Genomic DNA, 24,976 nt, shown 5'->3' with positions numbered 1-24,976 from the left:
CCAAGTGTCCAACAGAATCACAGTCAATGTCACAAAGCATATTGGCTTTAGTTCTAAAGACTGACATCTCTGTTTGTTACAGTTATGCATGTTCAAGGATTTTTAGCAATCCCTGAAGAGATCCCTGTGCATACTGTGGGTAAACATCAGAACACAGTCTCATGTGTTTGAACAATATCGTTTCCTTTATTTTCTACTATTTAACATAATTATTGACATCATGATCTTATAATAACATAATTAGTCATAATAACATAATTTTTGGCTCTCAGGCCACCATTGTACCAGACTGGTAGAAAATCTAACATCGTTTGTTTTTGGGTCTTCTAAATTCATCCCTTTGATTTGATTGTCAGAATTCTTCCAGGATCTTCTTCAGGACCAGGCATTGATTGGAGTGGAAGATGCCTCCAGGTTATGTGGTTATCTCTAGATTGTTATAGCAAGGCTTCCTGAGGACCTGACATAAGCCAGGAATTTGGGGGATGGAAGGTTAAAGGAAGATCAACAATGACAGTGGCTAGGCTGATTGAAAGGTGGGGGTGAGGGAGGATGGGGGTCTATATTGCCCATTCTCTGTCTTAGGGCATAGAGTTAATAATGGTGCTGGAACAGAGAGAAGGAAGAGGAGAGGAAAGCAGGTATGAGATGATCAACTGTAAGTAAATTGTGAGACCGGCTAAGTTTGCTGTGCCTATTAATCAAGTGAATGGGCATATTGGAAATGTGGGTCAGGAGAGAGATTGAGATAAAAATAGAGACCAAGTAACAGCATGTGACTCTTGATCTCAGGGTCATGAGTTTGAGCCCCCACATCGGAGGTAGAATTTACTTAAAAAAAAAATAAGAAGAAGGAGAAGGAGAAGAATAGAGAGCAAGTAGAGAACATGGCCAAAGAGAGAAGTCTGCACACACCAGTGCCATGGAATGTACTTTCCTCTCTCTCCCAGCAGCCACACCCCTCTCTCAGAGCAGGTGACTGCCGAACTGTGAAATGGGAGCGCTGAGCTCCTATCAGGGCAGTTCTGCAGATTCTCTTCCTTTATCTTAGTTCAGTCTCTCTGGTTTGGAACTCATTCTTCTCTGCTCTACCCCAATCTTTCACTTAAGCTGTATTTTCCAGTCTTCTTCTACCAGACATCTTTAGTCTAAAACCAAGACTGTTTTCAGTTTCTCTAAGACCTTTACTTCCCACCTCCATGCTTGTCTTCTGTGTCTGTGCTGTCCCTTTCACATGGAATTCTCTTTACTCCAAAATCTACCCATCAAAACCTTTTCCTTGATTCGTCCCTGTGTGATATTTTTCTTCTTTGAACTCCTGCACTTTATCATGCCTTCTTAAAGGCATGATTTTAAAATGCTGACATATTTTTGTCTGGTATAGCTTCTCTATATACTAGGATTGGAAAGAATTTTAGACCTTCATTAGTTCAATAATCCCAATATCATGTGTTAGCAGAACATATAACAGAATGATTGCTGTCTTTTCCCAATTTTCAAAAAAAAAAAAAAAAAGACAAGTTAATCCACAGAACTGTCTGAGGTTTAAGTTTACCTATTGGGGTAGGCAGCCTTTAACATGCCTCTCTCATGGTCCCCTCTTCCTGGCATTCACACCTTTGTGTAATTCCCTCTTTCCCTGTGAGTGTAGGCTAGACTTATTGACTTGTTTATAACATAAAATATAGCAGAAGGGATGAGATGTCCCTCATTTACTTACATGGAATGTTCCTGGGCAGTGCTGAAAGCACAACCATTTAATACAAATATTAAGAGAAATGTTTCAAACTTTCTTAAACTATAGGAAATACATCTGGAATACCTATATTATAGTACTTAAACTCAATGAAACTTCTTCGCATTTATACATACATGTAGTTTGCTGTATTTCAAAGAAAACTAGCCTTCATTTCTCTTTTAGAAACCATACTGTAGTATAAATGGAGTCCTCATTCCCAGTGACTTAAGAAGACTGTTCAGGGGCAGAATATATTTTACTTCACGTTTTTCAATGGGTAAATAAATATGTGCTTTTTGACTTTCTATGAGCATCATGGCTAACTTCTTATTTTTCTCATTCTACTGTATACTATTAATATACTATGCTATAGTATTATTATTAACTTTGGGGTGAGATAAATCAGTCTTTTCAATGAATATCTGAATTATATTGAATGTGTTTAGATTTCACATATTTTGCTAATATTAAAAAAAATTGTATGTGGCAGGACACCCGGGTGGCTCAATTGGTTAAGCAGCCAACTCTTAATTTCAGCTTAGGTCATGATCTCAGGGTCCTGGGATCAAGCCGTGTGTTGGGCTCCGCACTCAGCAGGGAGTCTGCTTGAGGATTCTCTCTCTCCCTCTCCCCATCCACCCACCCTTCTCTCTCTCTCTCTGTCTTTCAAATAAATAAATCTTTTAAAAAATCATATGTGGCTACAAAATTTGCCTGGGAATTATACTTTTATACCTTCCTCTTTAGTGTGTGTGTGTGTGTGTGTGTGTGTGTGTGTGTGTGTGTAGTGTCCTTTCTCTAATAATATTAGCCATAAAAACAGCCTCTTTTGTAAGCCTTGTTTTGTATTATGTATGCTCTTTCGTTTGGCTCCCCCAGCTCATAGAGAATCTTGGTGTACTTTTAGATTTGGTGCAATTTTTTTGAGTGTGTTGTTTTTAGAAAATTAGGTTTTTGTTGTTGTTACTGTTGTTGTTTTCCCCCCATAACTAATGTGAAGTCAGCAATTTCATTTTCCCCACTCAGAGCTGTTGTCATCAGCTGTCCCTATATAATGGCTTTTGATATGTCCCATTGTGACACATTGGACCCTGTCCCTAGTTAATCACTCATTTTAGGAGACTGATTCTGGGCAACAATGGTTGTATTCTCTCTTCACTTTCAGTGTTAAAATCCTTGGCAGTTCATTTTTCTCTACCATTTTTTGTGGGCTGCAACTTAAATACCCAGCCACACCAAAACTCTGAGCAGAGAAAGCAATGCCTCTTTTCTGATTACCCGGCAGGATTTCTCTAAACTGCACCGATGGCTTGGAAACTTGTAATGCTTAGAAAAATTTTCCAAGCTCCACATGACCTTTCCCTATTTTTCTGTTTTAGAACCTACTTTTACCAAGTTTTTAAAGTAAAAGAAGCAATACCTTGGAGCTCTTTGCAAACATTTTCCAAGTTTCTACTTACAAAGTACCTTAGTACAAATTGTAGTGAGACATACTTTTATAAAACTGTTTTCCATAAGCCTCTGCAGATATATTTAGCAGTCCAGGAAATCAAGATATTTATGAATAAACCTAAAATGATGCTAAATTCATATAAATACACACATATTATTTTGTCATATTTTCTTTTAAACAAACCTTAAGGAGATACATATGTAGGAGTGTGTGTGTGTGCGTGAGAGAGAGAGAGAAAGAGAGAGAAGGAGGGAGGTGGAGAAAACAGGATTGCATACATATAATATAGAAATAACTACCTTAAGGTTATTTTGTAACATCTCGGAATCCTCTTGCGTCTCAGTGGAACCATGCCAAAATGATGAGAACTTTCACCAGTTGGATTTTAGTGTTTTATTTTTTGGCTGAAATAATAAAGAGAAACAAAAGATTTATTATGGTGAAGTTTTTATAAACATTTTATAAAGATGTTATGAATGTGTATTTACATATGTGAATATGATTAATTGTATGCATATAATTTATAACAAAAATTACTCTTGTTTCGTCAAAATTGATTTAGTCGATATATATTGCCTTAAGAATAGCACTGAGGAAAAACACTTTTGATGTGTTAAAATCAACTTCGATCACAGTGATTTATCACTGATATCCGCATGGCTTATTGACTTCATGTAGCCAGAGACAGGAAAATGCATCTTTTTCCATCCTCCAGGCAGGACTGTGCAAGTGTGCATGTGCTCACTCACACTGGTTTAAAAAATAACAGAAAAAGAATAACTTCAGAAGTAAATGTATCTTGGTCAGAACCAAACATTGTTAGAAGCTGTAACAAGGGACTGAAGAATTTGGAATATTTTTCTTGCTTTGCTTTATAACAGTATTTTATAAAGTAGCTAATTGTTCTAGCATTGCTGGAAACTTTCTACAAAGCTGTGTCTTGACCCCTGCTCTTTTACTTAATTGTGGAGATGTGGAAAGTGTGTAATTCATGGTTATGATAAGATACATTTATGATTATATATCATAAGATATAGTCATCATTATCATGAGATATAGTCATGGTTATCATAAGATATATCCACTGAGATTGGTGCTTCCCGTGAATAATGCAGGCACTTAAGGCATTTTGGGCAACTGTTTAAGACAGCTGTCATGGCATTTCAGTACAAAGTGGAATAGGTCTCAGAGAAATAAATTGCCCCTTGAAGTGGAATACTTTTTTCAATAGCTAATATTGGCATTAGACTGTTGGGATCAACAGCGACTTTTTGCATTCATTTGGGGGCAAATTAGGAAGTGGAGATACAGGTTTCTTGTCTCTGGTTCTTCCACATGGCAGCGGGTGATAGCAGCTGCTGGCTTCTGGCAGGGAGCACTGGGACAACCTCAGGGTAGTGTTAGGAGTCTGGAAACCCTGGAGTTTTGTTACTTCCAGAATTTTGTAGTGTCACTGAAGGAGGAAGAACATTTTCTATATAAAATTGTACCAGGATCATTTGAAAGGTTGAGGTCAACATTGTAGGTAAACACAGGTTAAATTTCAGTTACTATGTACACCTATAAAATATGTACAGAGACAATAAGGTAGAGCAAAAAGACATTTAAAAATGAATTCTTGATCTCCCCCAGCATTACAGTCTTAATGCTCGATTCTCACAGCTCGAGATGTGTAGACTATCAGTTACCTAGGAATTTGGGGCTAAATGAATAGGCAATATACTGTTTTTAAAACACCAAATATGAAAGTTGAAGAAAGATGATAGTTTTGGAAGAACTATTACTGGATGGCTTCCTGAAAGAAAAATTTTGTGAGGAGAGACTAACAGAAGGAATACAAAGTCTCTTGGTTCACAGACTGAAATCCATTATGCTGTGGGGTCTTCACCACAATTTCAGTGGCCTGTTTTACTGCTCAGTGGGTATGTTGCTTAGCGAATATTGGTCTTGTTGCAAGGATAATGTCCTATTTGAGTCCAGAATAGCTCACACATCTCTCTTGTGTTTAGTAATAAATTGCCACTAACCATCAGGTAAAAGTTCATTTTACAAGATTCCAGATGGTGCATTTAACACCATTTTTAAGGCTTCCTGTAACTAGCTAACGTGTATAGTTAATGCAGATATATCTGAATTCCAGTATACTTTAATTCTTATGTAGGGTCTCCCCTCCATCCTTCCTCAGGTTTTTCCCTTTCTGGCATGTTTTTCTATTTTTTCTGAACCCAGAAGTTACCACTGGCAGGATTTCAGTCTCAGAATTTCTGTCAACCTTTAAAGATATAACGTTGTGGCTTTTGCAAAAATTATTTTAAAATGAGTTTTAAATTGTTGATGACAGCAGTGTTTTACTTGGTTCTCGGGTATACCATAAATTCCAGCATTGTTTCTTTCTCACTGAAGTTCATAAGGAAAAGTATGTACTTCTGTGTGTTCCTTCAGGAAAATTCCTCTAGAATTTTATTTATCTTTGAGATTGTCTTGGGAAAATGAAGCGTTGTTATGCCCTCTTTAGTCTTAGCAAATTAAATACTGCGTAGCAAGCAGGATAAGAGGTCATAAAATCAAGGGTAGGCAAAGATGATAAGCATCAAATCAGAAGAGATAAATTTTTGCCACTAAAGATAAACCCTTGTTTGATGCAGAACTTTGGAAGCACTTAGTTAATGTAGTAGGATACAATGGCATTCACTAGGGATAAATTAGTTTTCTTTTTCTGAAATTAATTTATTACATGAAATCGTGGCCATGAGTCAATTGGGAAGGCATATCAGGAAAATCAGAAGTGCTACCACATAAACTGTCTAGTGTTTGTTTATTTTGAATTTATATAGCCTCTTTTCTCTGGAGATTTGAAGATGCTGTGCAGAAAATTTTAAATCTTTTAAACAATAGGCAGTAAGTTGTAAACTGTGAACCCCTGATAGGCTATAATCTCTAAGGGTCTTTAATGTACTCAAATATAAGGACTTGCAGTTACAAAGGGAAAGCACCTAAAATAGGAGATGCTTACCGGGCTGGGTACCAAGAATAAGAGATACTTTGTATAAACCTTATTCTTTCAGGCTTCGGTCTATTTTTTTCGACTTATCCTGACATTTGAAGTTAGGGTTTAACCTCAAATATGAAGCACTTTGTAAATTGCTAAATTCTCTTTTTACATTATCGAGAAATTGGGAGTCAAAGCTACCCAGGCCAGCCATTGAAATGTGATTTACTCCAGTATTCGCGGTAGGAGAATATTAAAGATAGCACAAGCGATAAGGACTCATGAGCAACACAAAAGTTAACATTGTACCTTTTTGTGTGAAGGAGTGAAACCTGAGTGAATCAAAGCATTCCCCTCCTGGTATTTTTCTGAGATTTAAATGAAGAAGGACACGTTAAGTACTAGAAATAACGTGTAACACATAGCAACTGCTCTGCTATTAATCCTGTTGCTGCTGGTACAACTACAGACTGTGTGAATATGCCATTTTTACGTAGCTAATTTTTTTGCTTCACTACTCATTTTCATGGAATAAATGAACTTGACACTATTCTTTCGAATATTAAGAATGCACATGCATTTTAATAGACTTGATATTGGAACCGAACTTTGATAATATTCTGCGAGATCTTTTAAAATCCAGTTCCTTTTAACTTAAAATTGCCACGATTAAAAAAGTTGGTGTTTTGGAAACAGCCGTGAGGTTTAATGGAGGGTGGTGTGGTCCGCTGCTGCTCATTTGACAGTGAAGCTGTCATCCGAAAGCCATGTGGAAGTGAGAATTTGAAGGAAATAGAGAGTGGAAACAAGCAAGAGCAGGGGGTTGTGAGTTAGCCTTTGTGCAGTTCTTTTCCTTAGGAAACTGTTCTGAGCAGTCACGCACGGTTCCAGACCCACCGATGCTGCGTTTCCGCAGTGCCCTCATTCCTGTCTTCCTTGACCTGACCTGAAGCACTGGGGATGCAATGAAAATACAACAGACAGTCTTAGAAGAAATCATACCTTCTTGGCTTGTTGAGTCATTCGCTTGCTATGAAGAATCTGGTCATTATTTTAAGCTGTTCTGTAGCTTTAGCAATATTTAAGGGAGAGCATGGAGATTTTACCTCTTTTGTTTAATTGATTTAGCCTGTGGTCACTTGTAGTAGTTAATGAAATCCCATTTCCAGTTACCTGTGCTGGGTTGCTTTTTAACTCATGATGGTGGAGAAAGGAAAGAACAGTTAGTTTTATTGGAAAGAAAAAAAAACTTTTGAGAATGGGAAGGCGGCAGAAGATAAAGCTTGACACTGATTATTTTGAACAGAAAGACCTGGTGATTTAAAAACCCTAAGTGCTGTCCTCTGAAATATACATCATGTTAGATAAGCCTCCTTGGTAATAAGTATCAGTCACTGTTTGAGATTTTGACCAAATTATAGTTTGGATCCACAATTTTAATTACAAGGAAGAAACTTAAGCAGATGAATAAGAAAGAATATAAACTATATTTTAGTCTCATCTAAGTTAAAACTGTAAAACAATTTGCATAACTACCTTTATGTCTATGACTGTTAAATACAAAAAAAAATTATTAATTCAGTGAATTTCCTGGCAGTTGGAGTGACAGGTAAATTGGGGAGTAACAGCAGGGCCGTGTTGGTGTATATGTGCCTGTGTGTCTGTCTTTGTAGGCCCATGTGGAGTGGATGGGTGTCCAGGTGGCAGAAATTATACTATCTAAGAAATAAAAAGGTTTAGCATTTTTTAAACCACTCTTTCTTAAGATGACAATATCTGATGAGTACAGATTTGCCTTCTAGAGCTGTGAAGTGATAATGCCTTAGTTAGGAAAAGCAATCTAGAGAACATGTTGGTTGCATAGGAGAGTGATTTCGTGTTGCTTTTATTGCCTTGTCATTTTACATGGTTGCTACTGTCAGAAAGTTGGATCATCAAAAATCACGATGAGAATGCCACAACTGTTGGTTCTCAAATCTTCAAAAGATATTTTCCTTATTTATCCAGGAGTTTGATATTATATTTAAAGATCCAGGTTATACTTATACATGACAATGATGTCAAAGGTGAAGGGAGAGGCTAGCATGAGAAGCACCAGTCCGGGACCTGATTGCTGTAAACCATGTCTTGATCTATTCAGAATTCTTGTGTCCTGACTGAAGACACGGAGTTTTGGAGAGGGGCATTTCGGTGTCAAATAGTCTTAAACGTTGGTGACTTCCCTGATTTATCCGTGGGGAGATCTCACAATCACAGCATAACCGTTCTTTTTCCCATTAAGTTATTTTGCAGTGTTGCTACTGAAAAGAATCACGAAGAAAGATGAGGCAGGCGAATTTTGATGATCATATCTTAAAGAAATAAAATCAGCCTCCAAAGAGATATTTCTGCTAATTCAGAAGCTAAATGTCCTGTGATAAAGTTTCTGATAAATGTTTGTTTGGTGTTGGTGAAAGATAGGAAGTTTTTCCAGAACCATCTTAGGACATGTTAGTTCTCAGATTTCTTCTTCCTTTATTTTTGTAAGTGGCTGAGATTTCAAAGATGAGGCATATCCCAAAATAAAACAACAGGTAAAAGGTTTATGTTTAATGTTCATTAACAAAATCAGCCTGCCTGATGGCTGTACACAGGTCCTGATTCTTATAGACTGAAGACTGCATATTAGATGTACAACTGAAAAGTACCATATAAACACCAGTATCAGTAGTTTCACGGAGCAAAATACCCTTTAGTGAGCACAAATGATGCAAAGAGTTTAGTGCTCACACATTTTCCCTTCAGACTTCTTCAGTCTAGGTACCCCATGCACGCAGTTTTACCTTTCAGGGTTAGAGTATTTGGAGGTATCTGAAGAGCTAGCACATGAATCATTCTTCCGCTTAGTTCTCTATGTTGCAACAAAGATTCTGAATAGATAAATGTGCTTAAACCATGGAGAATTGGAGGAAATGTGTTTGTTAGTTGTAGAGGAGGTTACTAAGATCTGGGATCCTCCAGCAATAAAGAGAGTAATTAGTAAGGAAAAAAATGCTGCCAATAAAAGAAATAAATAGAAATGTGAGTGTGTCATGTGTGTTATGTGTGTACATACATAATTTCTTTTACTTATAAGTTCATACATATGTACATGTATGCATATAGACACACATGGAGACATATCTACGATTAAATATATCTGTGCTAAACCTTTGGAGAAGATTTATCATTACTAAATGTAAAATCCTGAAAACTTGGGAATGCATGGCTCTTTCATTACACTGTGTCAGTGGGATTCCATATTTTACCTTTTGGAGATGTAAGACACGATGCTGTTTTCTTGAGGAGGAAAGAACACAGAAAATGCAATGATAGGTCAGTTTCCATGTATTAGATTTCCCTAATTTGACTGTCACCTGCTTCTTCCCTCTGCTAGGACTGAACCATGTTGTGTGCAGGAAGTTCACCTTATTTTCAGGGAAACATGGTTGCCTTCACTAGCATACAGCCACTGAAACAATCTAATCCAACCACAGGCAAGGGTTAACGGGACTGCTGTTTCCCTCTTAGAGATTTGTTTAGAGACATCAGTAGTGTAGACTGTTTAAAATGGTCGGATACTGTGCATTTTGATAACTCCATTTCTTGTGCCACAAGTGAGAGGTAGTAAGTGTGAGAGGAACTCTTTCTCAGAGTGTGAGTACTTGCTTGGAGGCGTTCACATTTGCTTATGAAATAGTCCCCTCAGGGCTCAAGAAGCGGAAATGAAAAACCAGAGGGCTTTCTTGAAGTGTTTCCATGCTTCCATGAGGAGCGTATTACATTGGATATTAATATTAGTTACTGAGGCAGAAATCAGGCAGAGAGAGGAGAAATATGGAAATAACTTTTTCCTGGTGCTGTTTGAATGTTTAGGAAGAAAACCCCATGAGTTACTGACGAGGCAGCTGTAAACAGGGGAAGTGACAGATGTAATGAAAGTCTCAGGGACTGTCCTAGAAGAGGTCCCAGCACTGGTTGTGTGAGCATTATTTACATGAAGATGAACAGATGGATACATTTGATCAAATTCTGTGGGGTCCCTACATCAGAATTCTGTTTAGCATTTTGAAACTGCAGTTTCAAACACATGCATTTCTGATGCTTTTACAGGAGCGACTTCTATATCTTATTTTTTGTAGGGCTTAAGGTTGTCAGAATAATGTTAAAAATGGCACTTTACCATTTATTGTAGCGATTTCCATTCCGTTCCTATTTATTGTTCTGTCATGGTGTTTTATTTCACTAGACACTTATAAGACAATCACAAGAAATAAGCTAGATGTGATAATTTATGCCATTAGGGGAAGAGAAATGTTAAAGAACTTACATACACAACCCAGGTCTAGTAGTGAAGTAGACGAATATAATTCAATTTTCAGGAACCAGGATCGATATGCTGTGTCAGCAGGGCGGTGGTATTACTCTCCTTGGCTTAAAAAAAAAAAAAATTAGGATGAAAGTAGAAAGTCAGTACAGTCTGGCTAGTGCCAATTTTGGTTTACAAATGCCTGCCTTCTGGAATATTAATGTATGTCTCTAAAGTACACAGTCCGTGAAGTTTCTTCTCCTTTCCCCCCCTTTTTCGGTTCATCATTATTTTAGTATGTATACCACTTCTGAGTCCTCGAGATAGTCATATCCTTCTTCCATCTCTGATGGTGGGCCCAGGGGTATTCGCACAGGATGCTGAGGATTCATTTTGTAGATACAGCCATAGCCTAGTAAGTTTTCAAGAACAATTATAATAGATTTACAGAACATAATAGTTCATGTTAACTGATATAACCGACGGCCAGTGTAACCACCTGAAGTCTGAGGTCACAAAAATGAAAAAAGCTTTGATGAAGACCAGAGCCAGGTCTTCCTTGAAGCAAGTGAAGCTTAAGTTCATTCCATGGCTCTGGTTGAGTCCTACTAAGGTGATCGCATGGGTATGTTTTCATTAAATTTGCCAAAGTGATTAGTACCCCTATCTGTTTATATTGCAGGTTCCCCTCTATCACTTTTCACCTTTACCTGCAGTGCTAGAGTGGCATGGGCATTTGAGGGATCAGGTAAAGGGAAATAAATTTGGAGATACACTGCGTTTAGGTTGAGCGGGATTCATGTATGTCATCCACACTCATTTCCGTCTATGGTTACGTGATCAGTAGCTGTGCCGGATGGGCGTGGCTACTAGGAATGATCCGGCTGCTGCCTCACCTGACTGTGTAACAGCAAGTTTCTCCTGTGTCACTGGACATTGACATCATGCAGCTGGTGGAAGGAAAACTGGGTTTGAATGGATAGAACCAGAAGCTAGCCTCTGGAAAAATCTTCCAAATCCCGTATCTCATAAGAAACTTCAGAAAGGTTTTCCAAAATTTGACATGGTCTGAAAATTTTACATTACTTTACCAAAAACACATTGCGAAGATGAAAGGATTTTTTTTTTTTCTCTCAACTGTCTCTAACAACAAAGACAACGATAAAATTCTATCAACTCTACCACTGGAAAGATTAAAATATCTTTGTCTTATATCTCTAAGTCTCCCTAAAAAATTTTCTCTGTGCATAATTCTACTCCATACAAATTATGGCTGATATGAATAGGTCATAATTTTGTATTTCTTTAAAGAGGGCATCCTAAATCATGTAAGTTTCGGGCCTTACAAAACTTGTATCCTCCCCTAATGAGGATACATTTTACAACAGTTGGATAAATGCCATGTATCTGATGGTCCTTATACTGGTTTAAAACTGTGATGAATAAGCCATATTTTCAGATCTTTTTTAAATATTGAAAAGCATTTGTCACATGACTAGGGATTTGTTTGAATTAATAGAGTATCCTAAGTGTGATGGTATTTTTTTTTTTTTTAATCCCAGTCAGAATTTTATTTGTGCACTTTTAGGTGGTTTGTAAGTAATTAACCCTCAAGCACTAGTTTCCTTTTTAGTCAAATGCTGTTGAACAAGATCCAGTTTTTTCACTCGCTCCTAAAACAATCCCTTGGTTTGATGAGATTGAATAATACTGATAATATTGATGTCAGTGATTGTGATCCTTGACTGTCATTGATCTTGGTAACCCGTCCCCATTGCTCACATCTGGCTCAGGTAAGGACTGTAAATAACCATATTTGAAATGCAAGAAACCCTTAGCACTTCTTCTCCTTAGTTCCAAGCCTCATGGGCCCCTTCCACTAGGATTTCTTTAGTTGTCAGCCTATCACGGTGTCTTGCTTAGAACAGGCACTCCCTAAATGTTTATTGGATGAACAGTTGTTCTTTTATCTAGCTGTGTGTTCTTGTTACCCCACCTCCACTAGACCACTGACAGCTACAGGGCATATTCACAGAATATCCATCACCATTTTTCCCCAGGAACCATTGATCATAGTAGTACCTTTCAGATAGTGAGCCTACATGTGCTGGTGCTGGTGGTGGTGCTGGTGGTGGTGGTGTTATGGTCCTAACTAGTCAGCATCTGGCCAACCAGGAATATTGTGGTAATATTTGCTCTTTGGATAAATACAGTCGTTTTTACCTCACTTCCCGATTCTGAATGTCTACCGAACCATATTGAATCTCTATCAAAATCTATGTGAATGTACTATACCTGTAACTTAGAAGGTGTTACAACTGGACTCAAATCTTTTTATTGAGCATGATTTCCTTGCATTTCTTGCTTCTGTTTTCTGTTCCTATATGCACACTTTATGTGAATAAGATGAACATTAGCAGATTTATCTACATCTCTTCATTTCTATTCTACAGCAATAGCCCCTTAGAGTAATATCTGAAGTTATAGTAATTTTCTTCATATCAGAGAGTTTCTAACTATGTTAATGGAAGTTAGACTGGTTGCAGAGACATTCGTGAGAACTACCTATGCTGTAACATTTAAACAATTTATTTGATCTCTCTTTAGCTTACCTGCTCATGTCTTTGGAACATTGATGTTGACCTTGTTGGAACTTTGTCTATAATCATGATAAGTCCTTCAATAAAATCTAATAGAAAATGACATTTAAATTTCCAAGTGATTTATTAACCCTTTGGACACTTGGTGATATTCTATGCCCATTTTAGCAAAGAGATACCCTTATTACACTGTGTTCATATATTATTTCCTTGAATGCCCAATGCGTAGTGACTTCACATTTTAAAAATAATAAAAGAGGAAAAACAACAGCATAAAAAGTAGATAATCCTGAGCATTGCCTACGTCCTGATAAAAAGTGAGAAATAATCTTTGAGGATCGCAAAAGATAGTGAACATTCATCAGCCATCAGACTGCAGTCCTGTTTTTCAAAGCATCTATGGGACTTTGACCTTGAGTCTAGTCTTCCGTTTCCTCACAGATAAAATCAAGAAATGGATTACCCCTACTTCTTCACCTGGCCTCCTCCTAACTGTCCTTCAGGATTTGTCTCAGTCATTCTTTTGTTTGGGAAACTGTTGCTTATTCCTAGGGGAGGCTGAGTGCCTTCTTAGTGCATATTCTGTCAAAACCCTTTAGGCATTCTATTATAGCTGTCTGGTTATTAATTTCTCTGTCTCTCTTTAAAGCATGTGCCTCTCAGGGGCAGGAGCCATGACTTTTTACCACCACCATGTAGCTCAGAGTGGGAGGCAGAAAAGAAAGGTGATTAAGGACACAAGCTAGGTTCATATCCTAGATCTTGGCTCCAACATTGACTGATTATGTAGACTTGGTCAAATTACTTAATTTATATAGAGTTTTGTTTCCTTCTGTGGAATGAGGATAATAATGGCTGCATCATCAGTGTTATTATCTGAATAAATTGAAGTGTTATTTGTTAAGCTCCTAGCAAAGTGCCTGGCATATAGAAAGCACTCAGATAATGCTATTACTACTATTATTGCTAAAATCAAATACACATTGTATTGTATGATTTTTAAGGTTCTTTTACGTATTAGAATCTATGATCATTCCATTCTGTTTACTGACTAAGAAATAAAAAGATACTTTTAGTCTTCTGATTTTGGAGATGGGGATAGAATGGCTATCTGTTAAAATGCTTATTGTTTGTGTGCATGAAGAACTGTGACAGGCCTAAGATTTTTACCCTATTTGCAAGCTAGTACATCGACTTACCTGCCACAGTTTCATGGATGCTGATAGAAGACAGATGATCTTGGATCAGTGACAAAGTATAGTTTATCACTCACAGCAATTGTAGTAGCCAGAAGATTAGCATTTGTACCAGTTCCTTAAGCCCTAATTCCCATGTGGTGATTCAAAGACAGCCTGGGGATACCTACACTTGGGTGAGGGGGGGGGATGTGAGCTTAGGGAACCTGACTCTTTTATATTGGGCAGCAAACATGCCTAACCTTTGCCACTAAGTGAGACATTATCCTTTTACACTGGACGTAAACATACCTACCCCAGTTCTGGAGGAAGACGCTATCTTTGGCTTTCTCTATACAACTATCCTCGAAAAGGTAGTTCCAAAGAAAGGCGGTTGGTGCCTTCACTTGGAAAGAAACACAAGAGACAGAGACTCCCAGGGAATGGTCTCTCAACATGGAAATTAGTATTTCTACAGAATGGATTTGCAACTTTCATCAGATTCCTTAAAGAGATATGTGAACTAAAAAAAGTTTAAGTCTCTAAATCCCTAATTCATTATTCAGAGTGATAACATACTTGAGAACACCAAAAGGTAAAGAGTAAGGAAGCAGGATACCTCATAGGAGATACCATGTGACATTTTTGTGATGGAAGGAATTTGCTACCCCAGAATCAGGTCTTTCATTTGGCTGTAATTAAGAATGGAACTTGGGGCACATGGCTGGCTCGGTCACTAGAGCATGCAACTCTTGATCTCGGAGTCATGAGTTCAAGCCTCATGTTGAGCATAGAGCTTACTAAAAAAAAAAAAAAAAAAAAACTGGAACTCAGTCCAGAGATGGCACCCTGGACCCTGTCCAATTGGAAAAAGTGTTGAGAACTCTGGCTTTAGTGAAGAATGTGAACAGGGTAAGTACAAAAATTGACAGCTTTTTCTGCAAGGAGGACATTACTAATTATTATAATGCTTATTAAAATAGTTTGCCACATACAAAGATAACCATATTCATTTTTAAGATTGGATATGCATTGTTGTGAGTTTTTGGTGTATGCTATACATAACAGGAAAGTCAAAGGCTACTCCCTTAACTCAAATAAATTTCCATTTTCATTTCATATTATCAAAATGTATGCTTCTGACTTTCCCCATTTGCATCACTTTATTTTCAACATTCTTATAAGCAAAGTGTTATAAATACCATGGCAAATTATTTTATGATCCATTTATCTCAGTAATGGTGACCTCTGTCACTTGAACCACTGTTCAATGTATTGTCAAACAGCAAAGATTAAGGCACAGGGCATTTTGTGGAATTAGTGACTACGCAAGAGCTTATAGCCTTATGCCAAACCAATCATTAGTACTCAGCAAATGTTACGTTCTGAAAGCATTATTATGATTATGTAACAAAAATAAGAGACAAAAACAGATGGCTTAAATAAAAATACTGCTAATCCAGGGTTTCTCAACCTCAACACTATTTACATTATGGGCTGGGTAATTCTTTGTTGTAGGGAGCTATTCTGTTACCTGTAGGATGTTTAGAAGCGTCCCTGGCCTCTACCCTTTAGTAGCCACTCTACCTCCACCCCCTCAATTCCCCCAGGGTCACAGTTAAAAATATCTGCAGACAGTGCAGTACAGAATGTTCCTTAGGGGGCAAAAATCACCCTCTATTGAGAACCACTGTGCTAGTCCCATTTTTAAAAGTGGGAATATTCAATCAGTGAATGAGAAGGTCAATAGAGAGTATGGCATAAGCCTGATGAATATTCACAGCTTCAGAAGTAAATTTAGGCTTCGGTAGTTTGAGGGATTTCAAAATGACCTCTCTGCCAATGCCTAAAGTACTGCATGTGATCTGTTGCAGAGCATGGTGGACAGGAGAGAAGATCGGACTTGGGTGCTTGCCTTTTTCTGCTGCTTTGTTGTTTTGTGATTTGGGGTCAAGTCATAATTTGTCTGAGTTTGTTTTTCATCTGTAAGGGAAGAATCATTCCTTATCATACCTACCTTGGAGAGCTGCTGTGAGAATCAAATCAGATAGTGTAAATGAAAATGCCTTGAAAAGGGTAAGGATCTCTAATTGTTAGGTTAAGAAAAAGCAAAAATCATTTTGTTTTAAGAATTTCTCGAAAATTTTAGAGCATTCCTTTAAATAAACAGAGGAACCCCAGGGCATTGCAAAAAGGGATTCGAGAATCACTTCTTTTGAAGATGCCCTTTAGCCCTGCTTAGCTCACTTTTCTGTGTTCTTGGTTGCCATGTGCTGAGGGGCTGGGACAGAAGGCGCGGTTGAAGGAGTAGTGGAAAGACTTGGCTGACGGCAGAAAGGAAGCAGCACTCAGTGTTCAAAAAGCATAAGTACTTTGTTTATGTTTCCTCAGTAACCAAGGAGTATCTATAAATTAAGTAACTAGAGACTTTAAAAAGGAGAAAATAAAGTGAATATTGTAAATTTGTTGAAAAAGAGATATTGCTGATTTAAGTAAACTTGTATCTGATCTATGATATTATGTGCCTTTTATTAACTAAAAATCCATCGTGAGTTTTTTGTAATAGCTTTATATTTTATATAATAGCTTTATCTTTTTTGGTCAAAAATGAATATCCTTTACCTTATGCTAAACCTTTTTAATAATGCAGAATTGCCACAAACTTTTTCCCCTATTAAATATTTAGTGCTGGCCTTCCTTGCCTGGAATTATATAAAAACATATGCCTGATCTCTGAGAAATAGAATCATTTAGTACCAGATTAGAATGGAACTTAAAAGCTACATGATCTAACGTACTATTTAGTTCAGAACTCCTGTTCTTGGACCTCTGACAGATGGTCCTGCAGTCTCTGCTTGATCTACCTTTCCTCAGTATAGAATACATTTGGGAGATTTTGCAGGTGAGAAAAGCGAAGGCTACATAAGCTAGGCAACTGTGTCCAAGATCACTTGGATAGTAAGCAGCAAAGCCAGAAAGTGACCCATTCTGTCTGAATCCAAAGCTCTTGCTTAAATCCTAAATCATTTAAATAAATGATTTGCTCCAACGAATCCTACTGTTGGACATTTCTTTTTTAAAAAGTTGTTTTTCACAATGCACTGAAATCTACCTCTCCATACCCCGGCTGAGAAACCAAAACCCCAAAACAACACCCTGTCCTTTGTATGGACCATGAGATAATATATCCAGTCCACACTTTTCCAGATGGCAACCCTTCCAGTCTCTTCCTGTACTTAACGATAGACCCCACCCCCACCCCTACATTTGATCTTTCAATCTGAATATATCCTCTCAGTGTATCTGACTTGGCACACTTGTCATAGCCACTGTATTTCTGATTGACTTTTTCTGGATGTTGAGTACTTATGGAGTCTGTTACTTCTAGGATAGAAACCAGTTCTGAACCAATATTTGAAATAATTGTCTTATCCTTGATCATTGGTTTTACCTAACTTTGATTTGGACACTCTGCACTTAGGAACTGTGTTTACTGTTTTCCACTGCCGCCTCTGGTTCTTTGCTTGCATAGCGATTGCTGCCACTAAAAATTGCAAAGTGTTGTGAACTTTCTTTAGTCTGAATAGTTTTATAACAAGACTTTATATTCAAGTAGGTTAAAGTGCAGCTTGATTTAAGTCCATCATTTCAATTTTAAGATCTTTTTATATATTTTAAAATTTCCTCACAGATTAGAGTTCACATTTGGTAAGTATATCTTCATCAAGCTATATGATTACTGCATAATTATTCAAGTGTTTTGGGTAAGTTAAAATCATAAATATTATTTGTATCCTTTCCCATTAATTATTAAGCACATGTCTGTTTCAGAGAAATTTAATCTATATGTTTGATTCATAGTCCCATAATTTTTCAAAGTGTAATTTTGTAAGAGCCATCTAACATCAGTCATTTTTATGGTGTGCATGTGAGTGTGTGAGTGTGCGTGTGTGTGTACACACACATGCATTTGTCTTCATTCCTAACATCAGAAGGTCATGTTTTGTTATGAATAAACAAATGCCTGTATGTTAAACATGTCTTGTCTAAGACAGAAACTCGGTTAACTAGTCTCTGCCATCTACCATTGGAAAAATGTATTTTCATGACAGATTGAGCTACCTCCTTAAAATAGCCTAAGCAGATTCCCATGATGTTAGGCAGTGGGTAGAATTTCCAGGAGCAATAGTAGGTCTCTGTTGCTTTCATTGGCCCATAGAGTCAGACAAGTCAATAAAACAACAGGATATCAGTAAGTAATTGACAGAAGATATGGAATACAAATAGCTCATCTGGTACATGAATACATTATGAATATTACATATAGGGGCCATACTTCAGGCATGGCAAGTATTGGACCAGCATGCTATTGAAAAGGTCCTATACTTCCGGTGGCTTTGACCTGCTTCAAGGGCACTATGAGTAAAGGATAAATAATGGTTCCTCCAGTAGGTTATAAAAAGTAAAATAAAGTCAGCACCCTATGTGGTCAGGGGTCCAAGCAAGAAGGAACCACTGTGATTATTTTAAAAAAGGGCATGTAATGTTGAAAAATTGTTACACATTTACAATGATAAATTGTAATAGCAACCTAGAGTTCAGCAAAAAGTTACTACTACCTTTATGCTAGAGACAAAAACAGGAAGCAGGGTTCCCAAGGCTGCTGGAGGGAGGCTAAAACCATGAGGACCTGTCTAGCAGGCAGTGGAGCCAGGGAGTGATGGGGCTCCTGCCTGAGAGACCTGGTAAAACGGAAGAAGAGGGGGAGAACTTCAAACAGCAGAGAGTTGATAGATATTGAAGCTTGGAAACAGTTGATGGGGGTTTGTTTTCCTTGTGTCTCTATATTGAATATGTAAGTGTCTGATAATGTGTTTTTTAACAAGTAAATGAAGGAGAGAGAGAGAGCCCAAGGCACATTAGCTCACGTACACACACTCATGCATACATGCACCCATGAGCATGCACACCATGGTGTACTCCCCCTTACGTCATGTCCAGTCTGTTCCCATAAGCGGAACTCACCTTGAAGCCAACTGCCAGGGGAGTCTGGGAAGCTTGTCCCACTGATGTTAGCCCGCATCAAGATTAGTAGGCAGGAGACAGGCAAAGAAAGGATCTAAAGCGAAGAGACTGGCAGACCCGTTACCAGGACAGATGAGGCTGTGACTTTCCTCCTGCCATGCACATAGAGTCCTAGCTAGAACTTCCTGTACTCACTTTGAGTTTCTGAACCCCTCAAATGTGTCCTCTAACTAAACCTAATTTTGTTGCTCTAAGAGTGGGATCAGGGCACAGAATTTGATTATTTGACCCAGCCTCTGCCACATTGAGCCTTTGGATAATGCGATGTCTATATAACATACCAGTGGAAATCTTTACCTTGCATAGAGAGTAAGGAATTGGACAAGGAAATGATGATGATTAAAACTTTGGCCTATTACATAGTAATGGTCTTTGGCACACATTTATTGCAGGTATTTGATAATAAGAAAAACCATACTCAAGTTTTTATATGTTCAGCAATGAAGACTGAAAATTAAAACAAAACAAAGCAAAATGGGAGTACGCTTGTTATATAGTTATTAGAATTAACATATATTACTATCATATTGGAATCTGTACTGATTTTGTGTTAATAAGTGGGTACTTGGTTCTCAAAAATCTCTAAAGAAGGTGGGTTTTAATACTAGAAATAACACTTTTCTAACCAAGAAAACTTTAAAACCTCTTTTAGGGCCTGCTGTATGGTTGTATAGGTAATGCGTTTTCTGAATGGCCCACCTAAGGGGGCATCTATCTCTTACTTACAAAAGGCACTCAGCGTGCTAACAACAGGCCTGATCTTCCAACTCTGCAATTATCAGGGGGACAGTACTGCGAGGAGAAGTTTCATAGTCTTCTCTAAAGAATTTGACTTTTAGTATCTATATCAGGATTCTAAGAGGCCCCCTTGAAGAATATCTTGGCTCTGAGAGGACAGAGCTACATGTTAACTTTAGATGTTCAGGTTTGCTTATTTGCATTTAGACCAAGAATATTTATTTCTCTCTACTACTTTCTTATTAGTATGTATTCATCCTTTGTATAATACTAAAACTTTTAATTATATAAAGATCAAAATGGGGATCAGAAAGTGTGCTTCTGTCCCCGAATGATTAAGATGATGGCGTGTTCTCAGTGTACCTGGCAGTCTTAATCAGCAGTGAAGCTTGCAGGTGCTGGCCTCAGACTGGGTCCCAAGCCCAGAGCTAGCACTGCTGTAAGTAACTGGTTAGGTTTTCTAACCTTTTTATTTGTTCCTCCATGCTATGAAATGTACCAACCTGTCGAAGTTTCTGTGAAGGTCAAGCATAGTGGATCTAAGTGTATGAAGCACTTAAAACAGTGCATGATAGATAGCACTAAAAAAAAATCTTATTAAAGTTCATTTTTTTATTAAAAAATACCAACATTTTTTGAGTTACCATTTGTTTTCATATTCAAATTAGGTAATACTTATTTTTCTTCCCAGGCTCCCTTACACTTGTTGCCTCTCACCTTATTAGCCCCTTATCTCCCAATCTTGATGTCCTGATACTAGTCTTGAATTGTTCTGAGATAGGATTTTTTTGTTTTGTTTTTTGTTTTTTTTATCCTGAACATCTACAGGGCATGTGATGTTTTGATCTCTTGTTTATATATTCCTCATTTATTCCTTTTTCTCATGTTCCTAAAAAATCCTCCTTATTGATCATGTATATTCCCTTTGTCTGAGGAAGATGGTATTAGGAAACAACATAGCACAGTACAGTGGAATTAAGATTTGGCCATGTATCTCCATAGCTCCTCCCAGTTTTAAAATCCTCTGAATCTTTGAAATTGAAAAATCAGAAATTTGAATAGGTGATGCATTTGAAATCACATCGGAACACAGTTTTTCCCATACCCCCTTTTGGGGTGTATGTGTGTATGTGTGTGTTTACTCAACATGTGTATATTTTCCACTTTCCCCATCTGGCATCTGCCTTAGCACCAGCCTCGCTAGCTGTTCTGTGTCAAGAGTACTTTAGCGTTTTCATTATGGAAGAGAAAAAAATGAAATAATATAAAAAAGAAAATCCTTCCACCAACACCCTCCACCTCACTTTTTGTTTTGTTGTTTCTAAGCAAGTTTCTTGCCATTTACCTTTGCATTTGCATTGCTTATTGATTGGCAATTTTAAAATTGTTTATTGTGCTCTTTTGTTTCACTGTTCAAGAGCTAAAACAAAAGCTACCAGGCCCTTCGAGGTACACATTTGCATGCGGTGAGCGTTGCCCGAGGAAAAAGTAATTGCTAATGCATATTTATGTGGCACAAATTTGCCATTTGTTTATGCATAAAATTATCAATAGTGCAGGGCGGCCCAGCCGTAGAAAATGGTGACCTTTTTAGCTTAATAAATAGAAATCAGCTGTTATTGTGAAGAGATCAGCCATTTATTCTGTGTTGAGGGACATTGCCGGGAAAATGCAGATTGGGGCTGGCAATATCATTAAATGGAAGGCCAATGACCCTTTCGGTAGAGTCTATTATACTTTATCTAATAGGGGATAAATGGCTCCGGTTGGCAATTGGAATAAAGAACAACGGTTTTTTAAAAAAAAAAATTCAATCTGTAATTTCATAACTATATGGATTTTAAGCCAGTAAAACTGAACAGGGAATCTCAGGCTGACCTGTTGCTAGAATTGTCTCAAAAAGTATCTGTTTTCAAGATGCTTTTCCTGTTCATTATTCTCTATTTTGATTTGTACCCATGTTTTTTTGTTTTTTGTTTTTCAGGAAAATAGATCTTCCTTTAGTTTTTAGCCTTCTTCTTCCCCCCCCCCCTTTTTTTTTTGGCCATAGTTTTATCTTTGCACTGCAGGTATTTTTGTGTTTTTCAGGGTTGCTTTGTATTTGATGTCTTAAAAATACTAAAAGTAGAAGAAGATATCTCTAAATAAATTTACTAGTAGATTGTAAATTGAGGGGTTTTTTGTTGTTAAGCTAAACATGTACTTTGTAAGTGATAAGAAGGGCATTTGAAGCAAGTACGTGGGTCCTTTGCATTAAAGACTATTCTGTAAATATAAACTCTTCCCATCAGTATATATATATATATTTTCTTAATACATTAAAAAAAAACAAAAACAACAGATAGTCATGTATCTTTTTTGGTTGTTTTCCTGCTGCATCTGATAGAGGAAATGCCCTGGGTCTCACCAGAGCTGGTCTATGACTGTGGTTTAACATGGTGTAATCTCACACTGTGTTTACTTGGCTAATACCTCTTTGGTATATTATGAGCATTTCTGCCTTTCAGGATTTTTTATCCAGTTTTTTCAGTCATTATAGAATTCACTATTAAATGGAAGTTATATTTGTTTTTTTTTAATATTATATAATATATGATGCACTCAAAATTTTTTGTCAGTTACGAAACATGGTAATGGAACAGACCTGCATACCCACCTCAGAGCATGGAGAGCTCTAGGAAGCGACCTGCAAGCTCCTGCCTGATTGTGTTTCTTAACACAAGCGCGCCCCACCAGGTTTAAAGTTTCTACAATAGCAGGTTTGCAGCCACCAATCTTTGCCTCCTGCTGCACTTTAGTATGACAGTGCATTCTGCAGCATGTCACCAGAGTGACTGAGTAACCTTTTACTGGCAGAAAGGGGTCTGTTGTTCCTTTTTAAAGTAGAGGGTGTAAATAGGATTCAGACACTAGGGTACATTAGTCCATAAAATGAATATATTTTTTTATGTCATTTATAAGGTATTGATTTTAGGTCCATTAGATTCACAGTCCCTAGTGGGAGAAAAAACAATGATTTAATGGGTAGGTTGGAATTCCAGGAGGAAGCACAGCAGCACGGTGATTAACCCCTTCTTCTTCAACTCCCTGCCCCGTTATTTAACATGGTGGAGTAGCTGAGGACTCGGGGGGAGAGGGACAGTTTGTCATCGGTCTTCCTTGCCCTTTATGAAGGATCACAAAACAAATTTCAGCTGGATTATTACTGTCTCTGAATGTGATAGAGCAGATCACTCTGGGTTGGTAAGAGTTGCTCCAATTTGTTTTTATAAGGTAGTTTTTAAGTTGATGAATGCATTTTATTTTTACAAAACCTAGAGCATATTTATTTGGAAAGTCTTAGTAATTTACGATACTGTTTAGGGAGATCATAGAATATGAAGGAATAAAGCTTATGTTTTTTGTTAAAGAAAAAAATTTTATCCTTAACTCTAATAAAGGAGAGTTGTGGTGTTATGCCAGTTATATCCTTTCTTAGGCAAGTTTTAAGTAATATTAGTGAGAAAGGCCATCACAGTAATTTTTTAAATAGGGTGTTTCCTGTTCTACAAATGCATAGAAAATTATTGGTTTACACAAACCTCTTTTCTGATAAAAGGATGACTGAAATATCATTTCCCTTCTATGTGCAGAGCACTCATAATAATTCCAGTCAATTTATCCCAACTAATGTTACTGCCACCTAAAAGGAATTTTCTCTTAGGCTGCTTTGGCAGTTGCATTTTCCTTCTTATATATGAAAAGAAATTATAATATAGGTAGGAACTTTTTAAGAATTCTGATTATATTTCCAATCACCTGACATACTGTATGTTATGGTGGAATAAAATTATGCCAACTAAAGTTTGACTTTCTCAAAAATTGACCTGACATAAAGAATATGTTATCAACAAACATTTTTAGAATTTTATATTTTAATTCAAGTTTTTCAAGTTCTGTGACAAAAATGTAAAAATACAGGCTCCCTCTTGTGGGTAAAATTACCACCTGTATATTTCTGTGTTGCCAACATACAGGATATGGCAAAATTTGTTTCATTTTTAAGTAAATTCTGCGTAGTCTTTTTATTTGGTCAGATGTGACATTTCACTTAATTGAAAAAAAAGTAGAGTTTGGGGTACTTTTTTAGTAATATTTTTAATGAAAAGAAGTTTTTTTTTCCTTCTAATAGCAGACTATGTATAGACAACCTTTATTTTACTGCAGCAGTATAATTTCTGATTTTCAAAATTTTTAATAATTTTTTTCATTTTGGAATACTTTCCAATGGGATAATTAGCAAACTAATGAAATTATGTGGAGCCTTTTTTTTTTTTTTTTTTTTTTTTGAGAGAGAGAGAGAAAGAGAGCCCGGGTAGGGGCAGAGGGGGCATGTGAGAAAGAGAGAGAGGGAGAATCTCAAGCAGGCTCCACACTGAGCACAGAGCCCCATGCAGAACCCTGAGATCATGACCTGAGCTGATATCAAGACTCAGAGGCTTAGGTGACTGAGCCATCCAGGCACCCCAATAATGTGAAGCCTTCATCATGGTGGCGACTTTTGTATTTCTGTTTATTAGCAAAAGTTCTGATACTGGAATGAAGTAAAATTCCTTCCTACCCATGATGCTTCAGATAGATACCATATGGGAATAAAAATACTCAAATTCCATACATCTTGTTATCAAAATTGAATAATCAATGGTGTAGTAAGAGTGGACACTGAAGCATTACTCAGATCTCCCTGAATTGAACTAATACTGAGAAAATGAGCTGGGACCAAGGTTGTGGCCATACCACCATATATGGGTTCCCTGCTTTCAGAAGTCCGATTCTTAGGAATTTCAGCTGAGTAGCAGAGGCCGTTTCTGTCCAGCCTGGGGAAATGGGTG

General features: G+C 37.3%; 1 protein-coding gene across 9 annotated transcripts in view; it reads left to right on the top strand.

The window, feature by feature from the left end:
- The window catches only part of SOX5 (SRY-box transcription factor 5), a 960,947-nt gene that overhangs the window by 239,905 nt on the left and 696,066 nt on the right, over positions 1-24,976 (top strand). The gene's annotated exons all lie outside the window — the stretch shown is intronic.

The sequence above is a fragment of the Ailuropoda melanoleuca genome, chromosome 16, assembly GCF_002007445.2.
Source record: "Ailuropoda melanoleuca isolate Jingjing chromosome 16, ASM200744v2, whole genome shotgun sequence".
NCBI classification, from domain to species: domain Eukaryota; kingdom Metazoa; phylum Chordata; class Mammalia; order Carnivora; family Ursidae; genus Ailuropoda; species Ailuropoda melanoleuca.
This window is presented reverse-complemented; position numbering and strand designations above follow the sequence as displayed.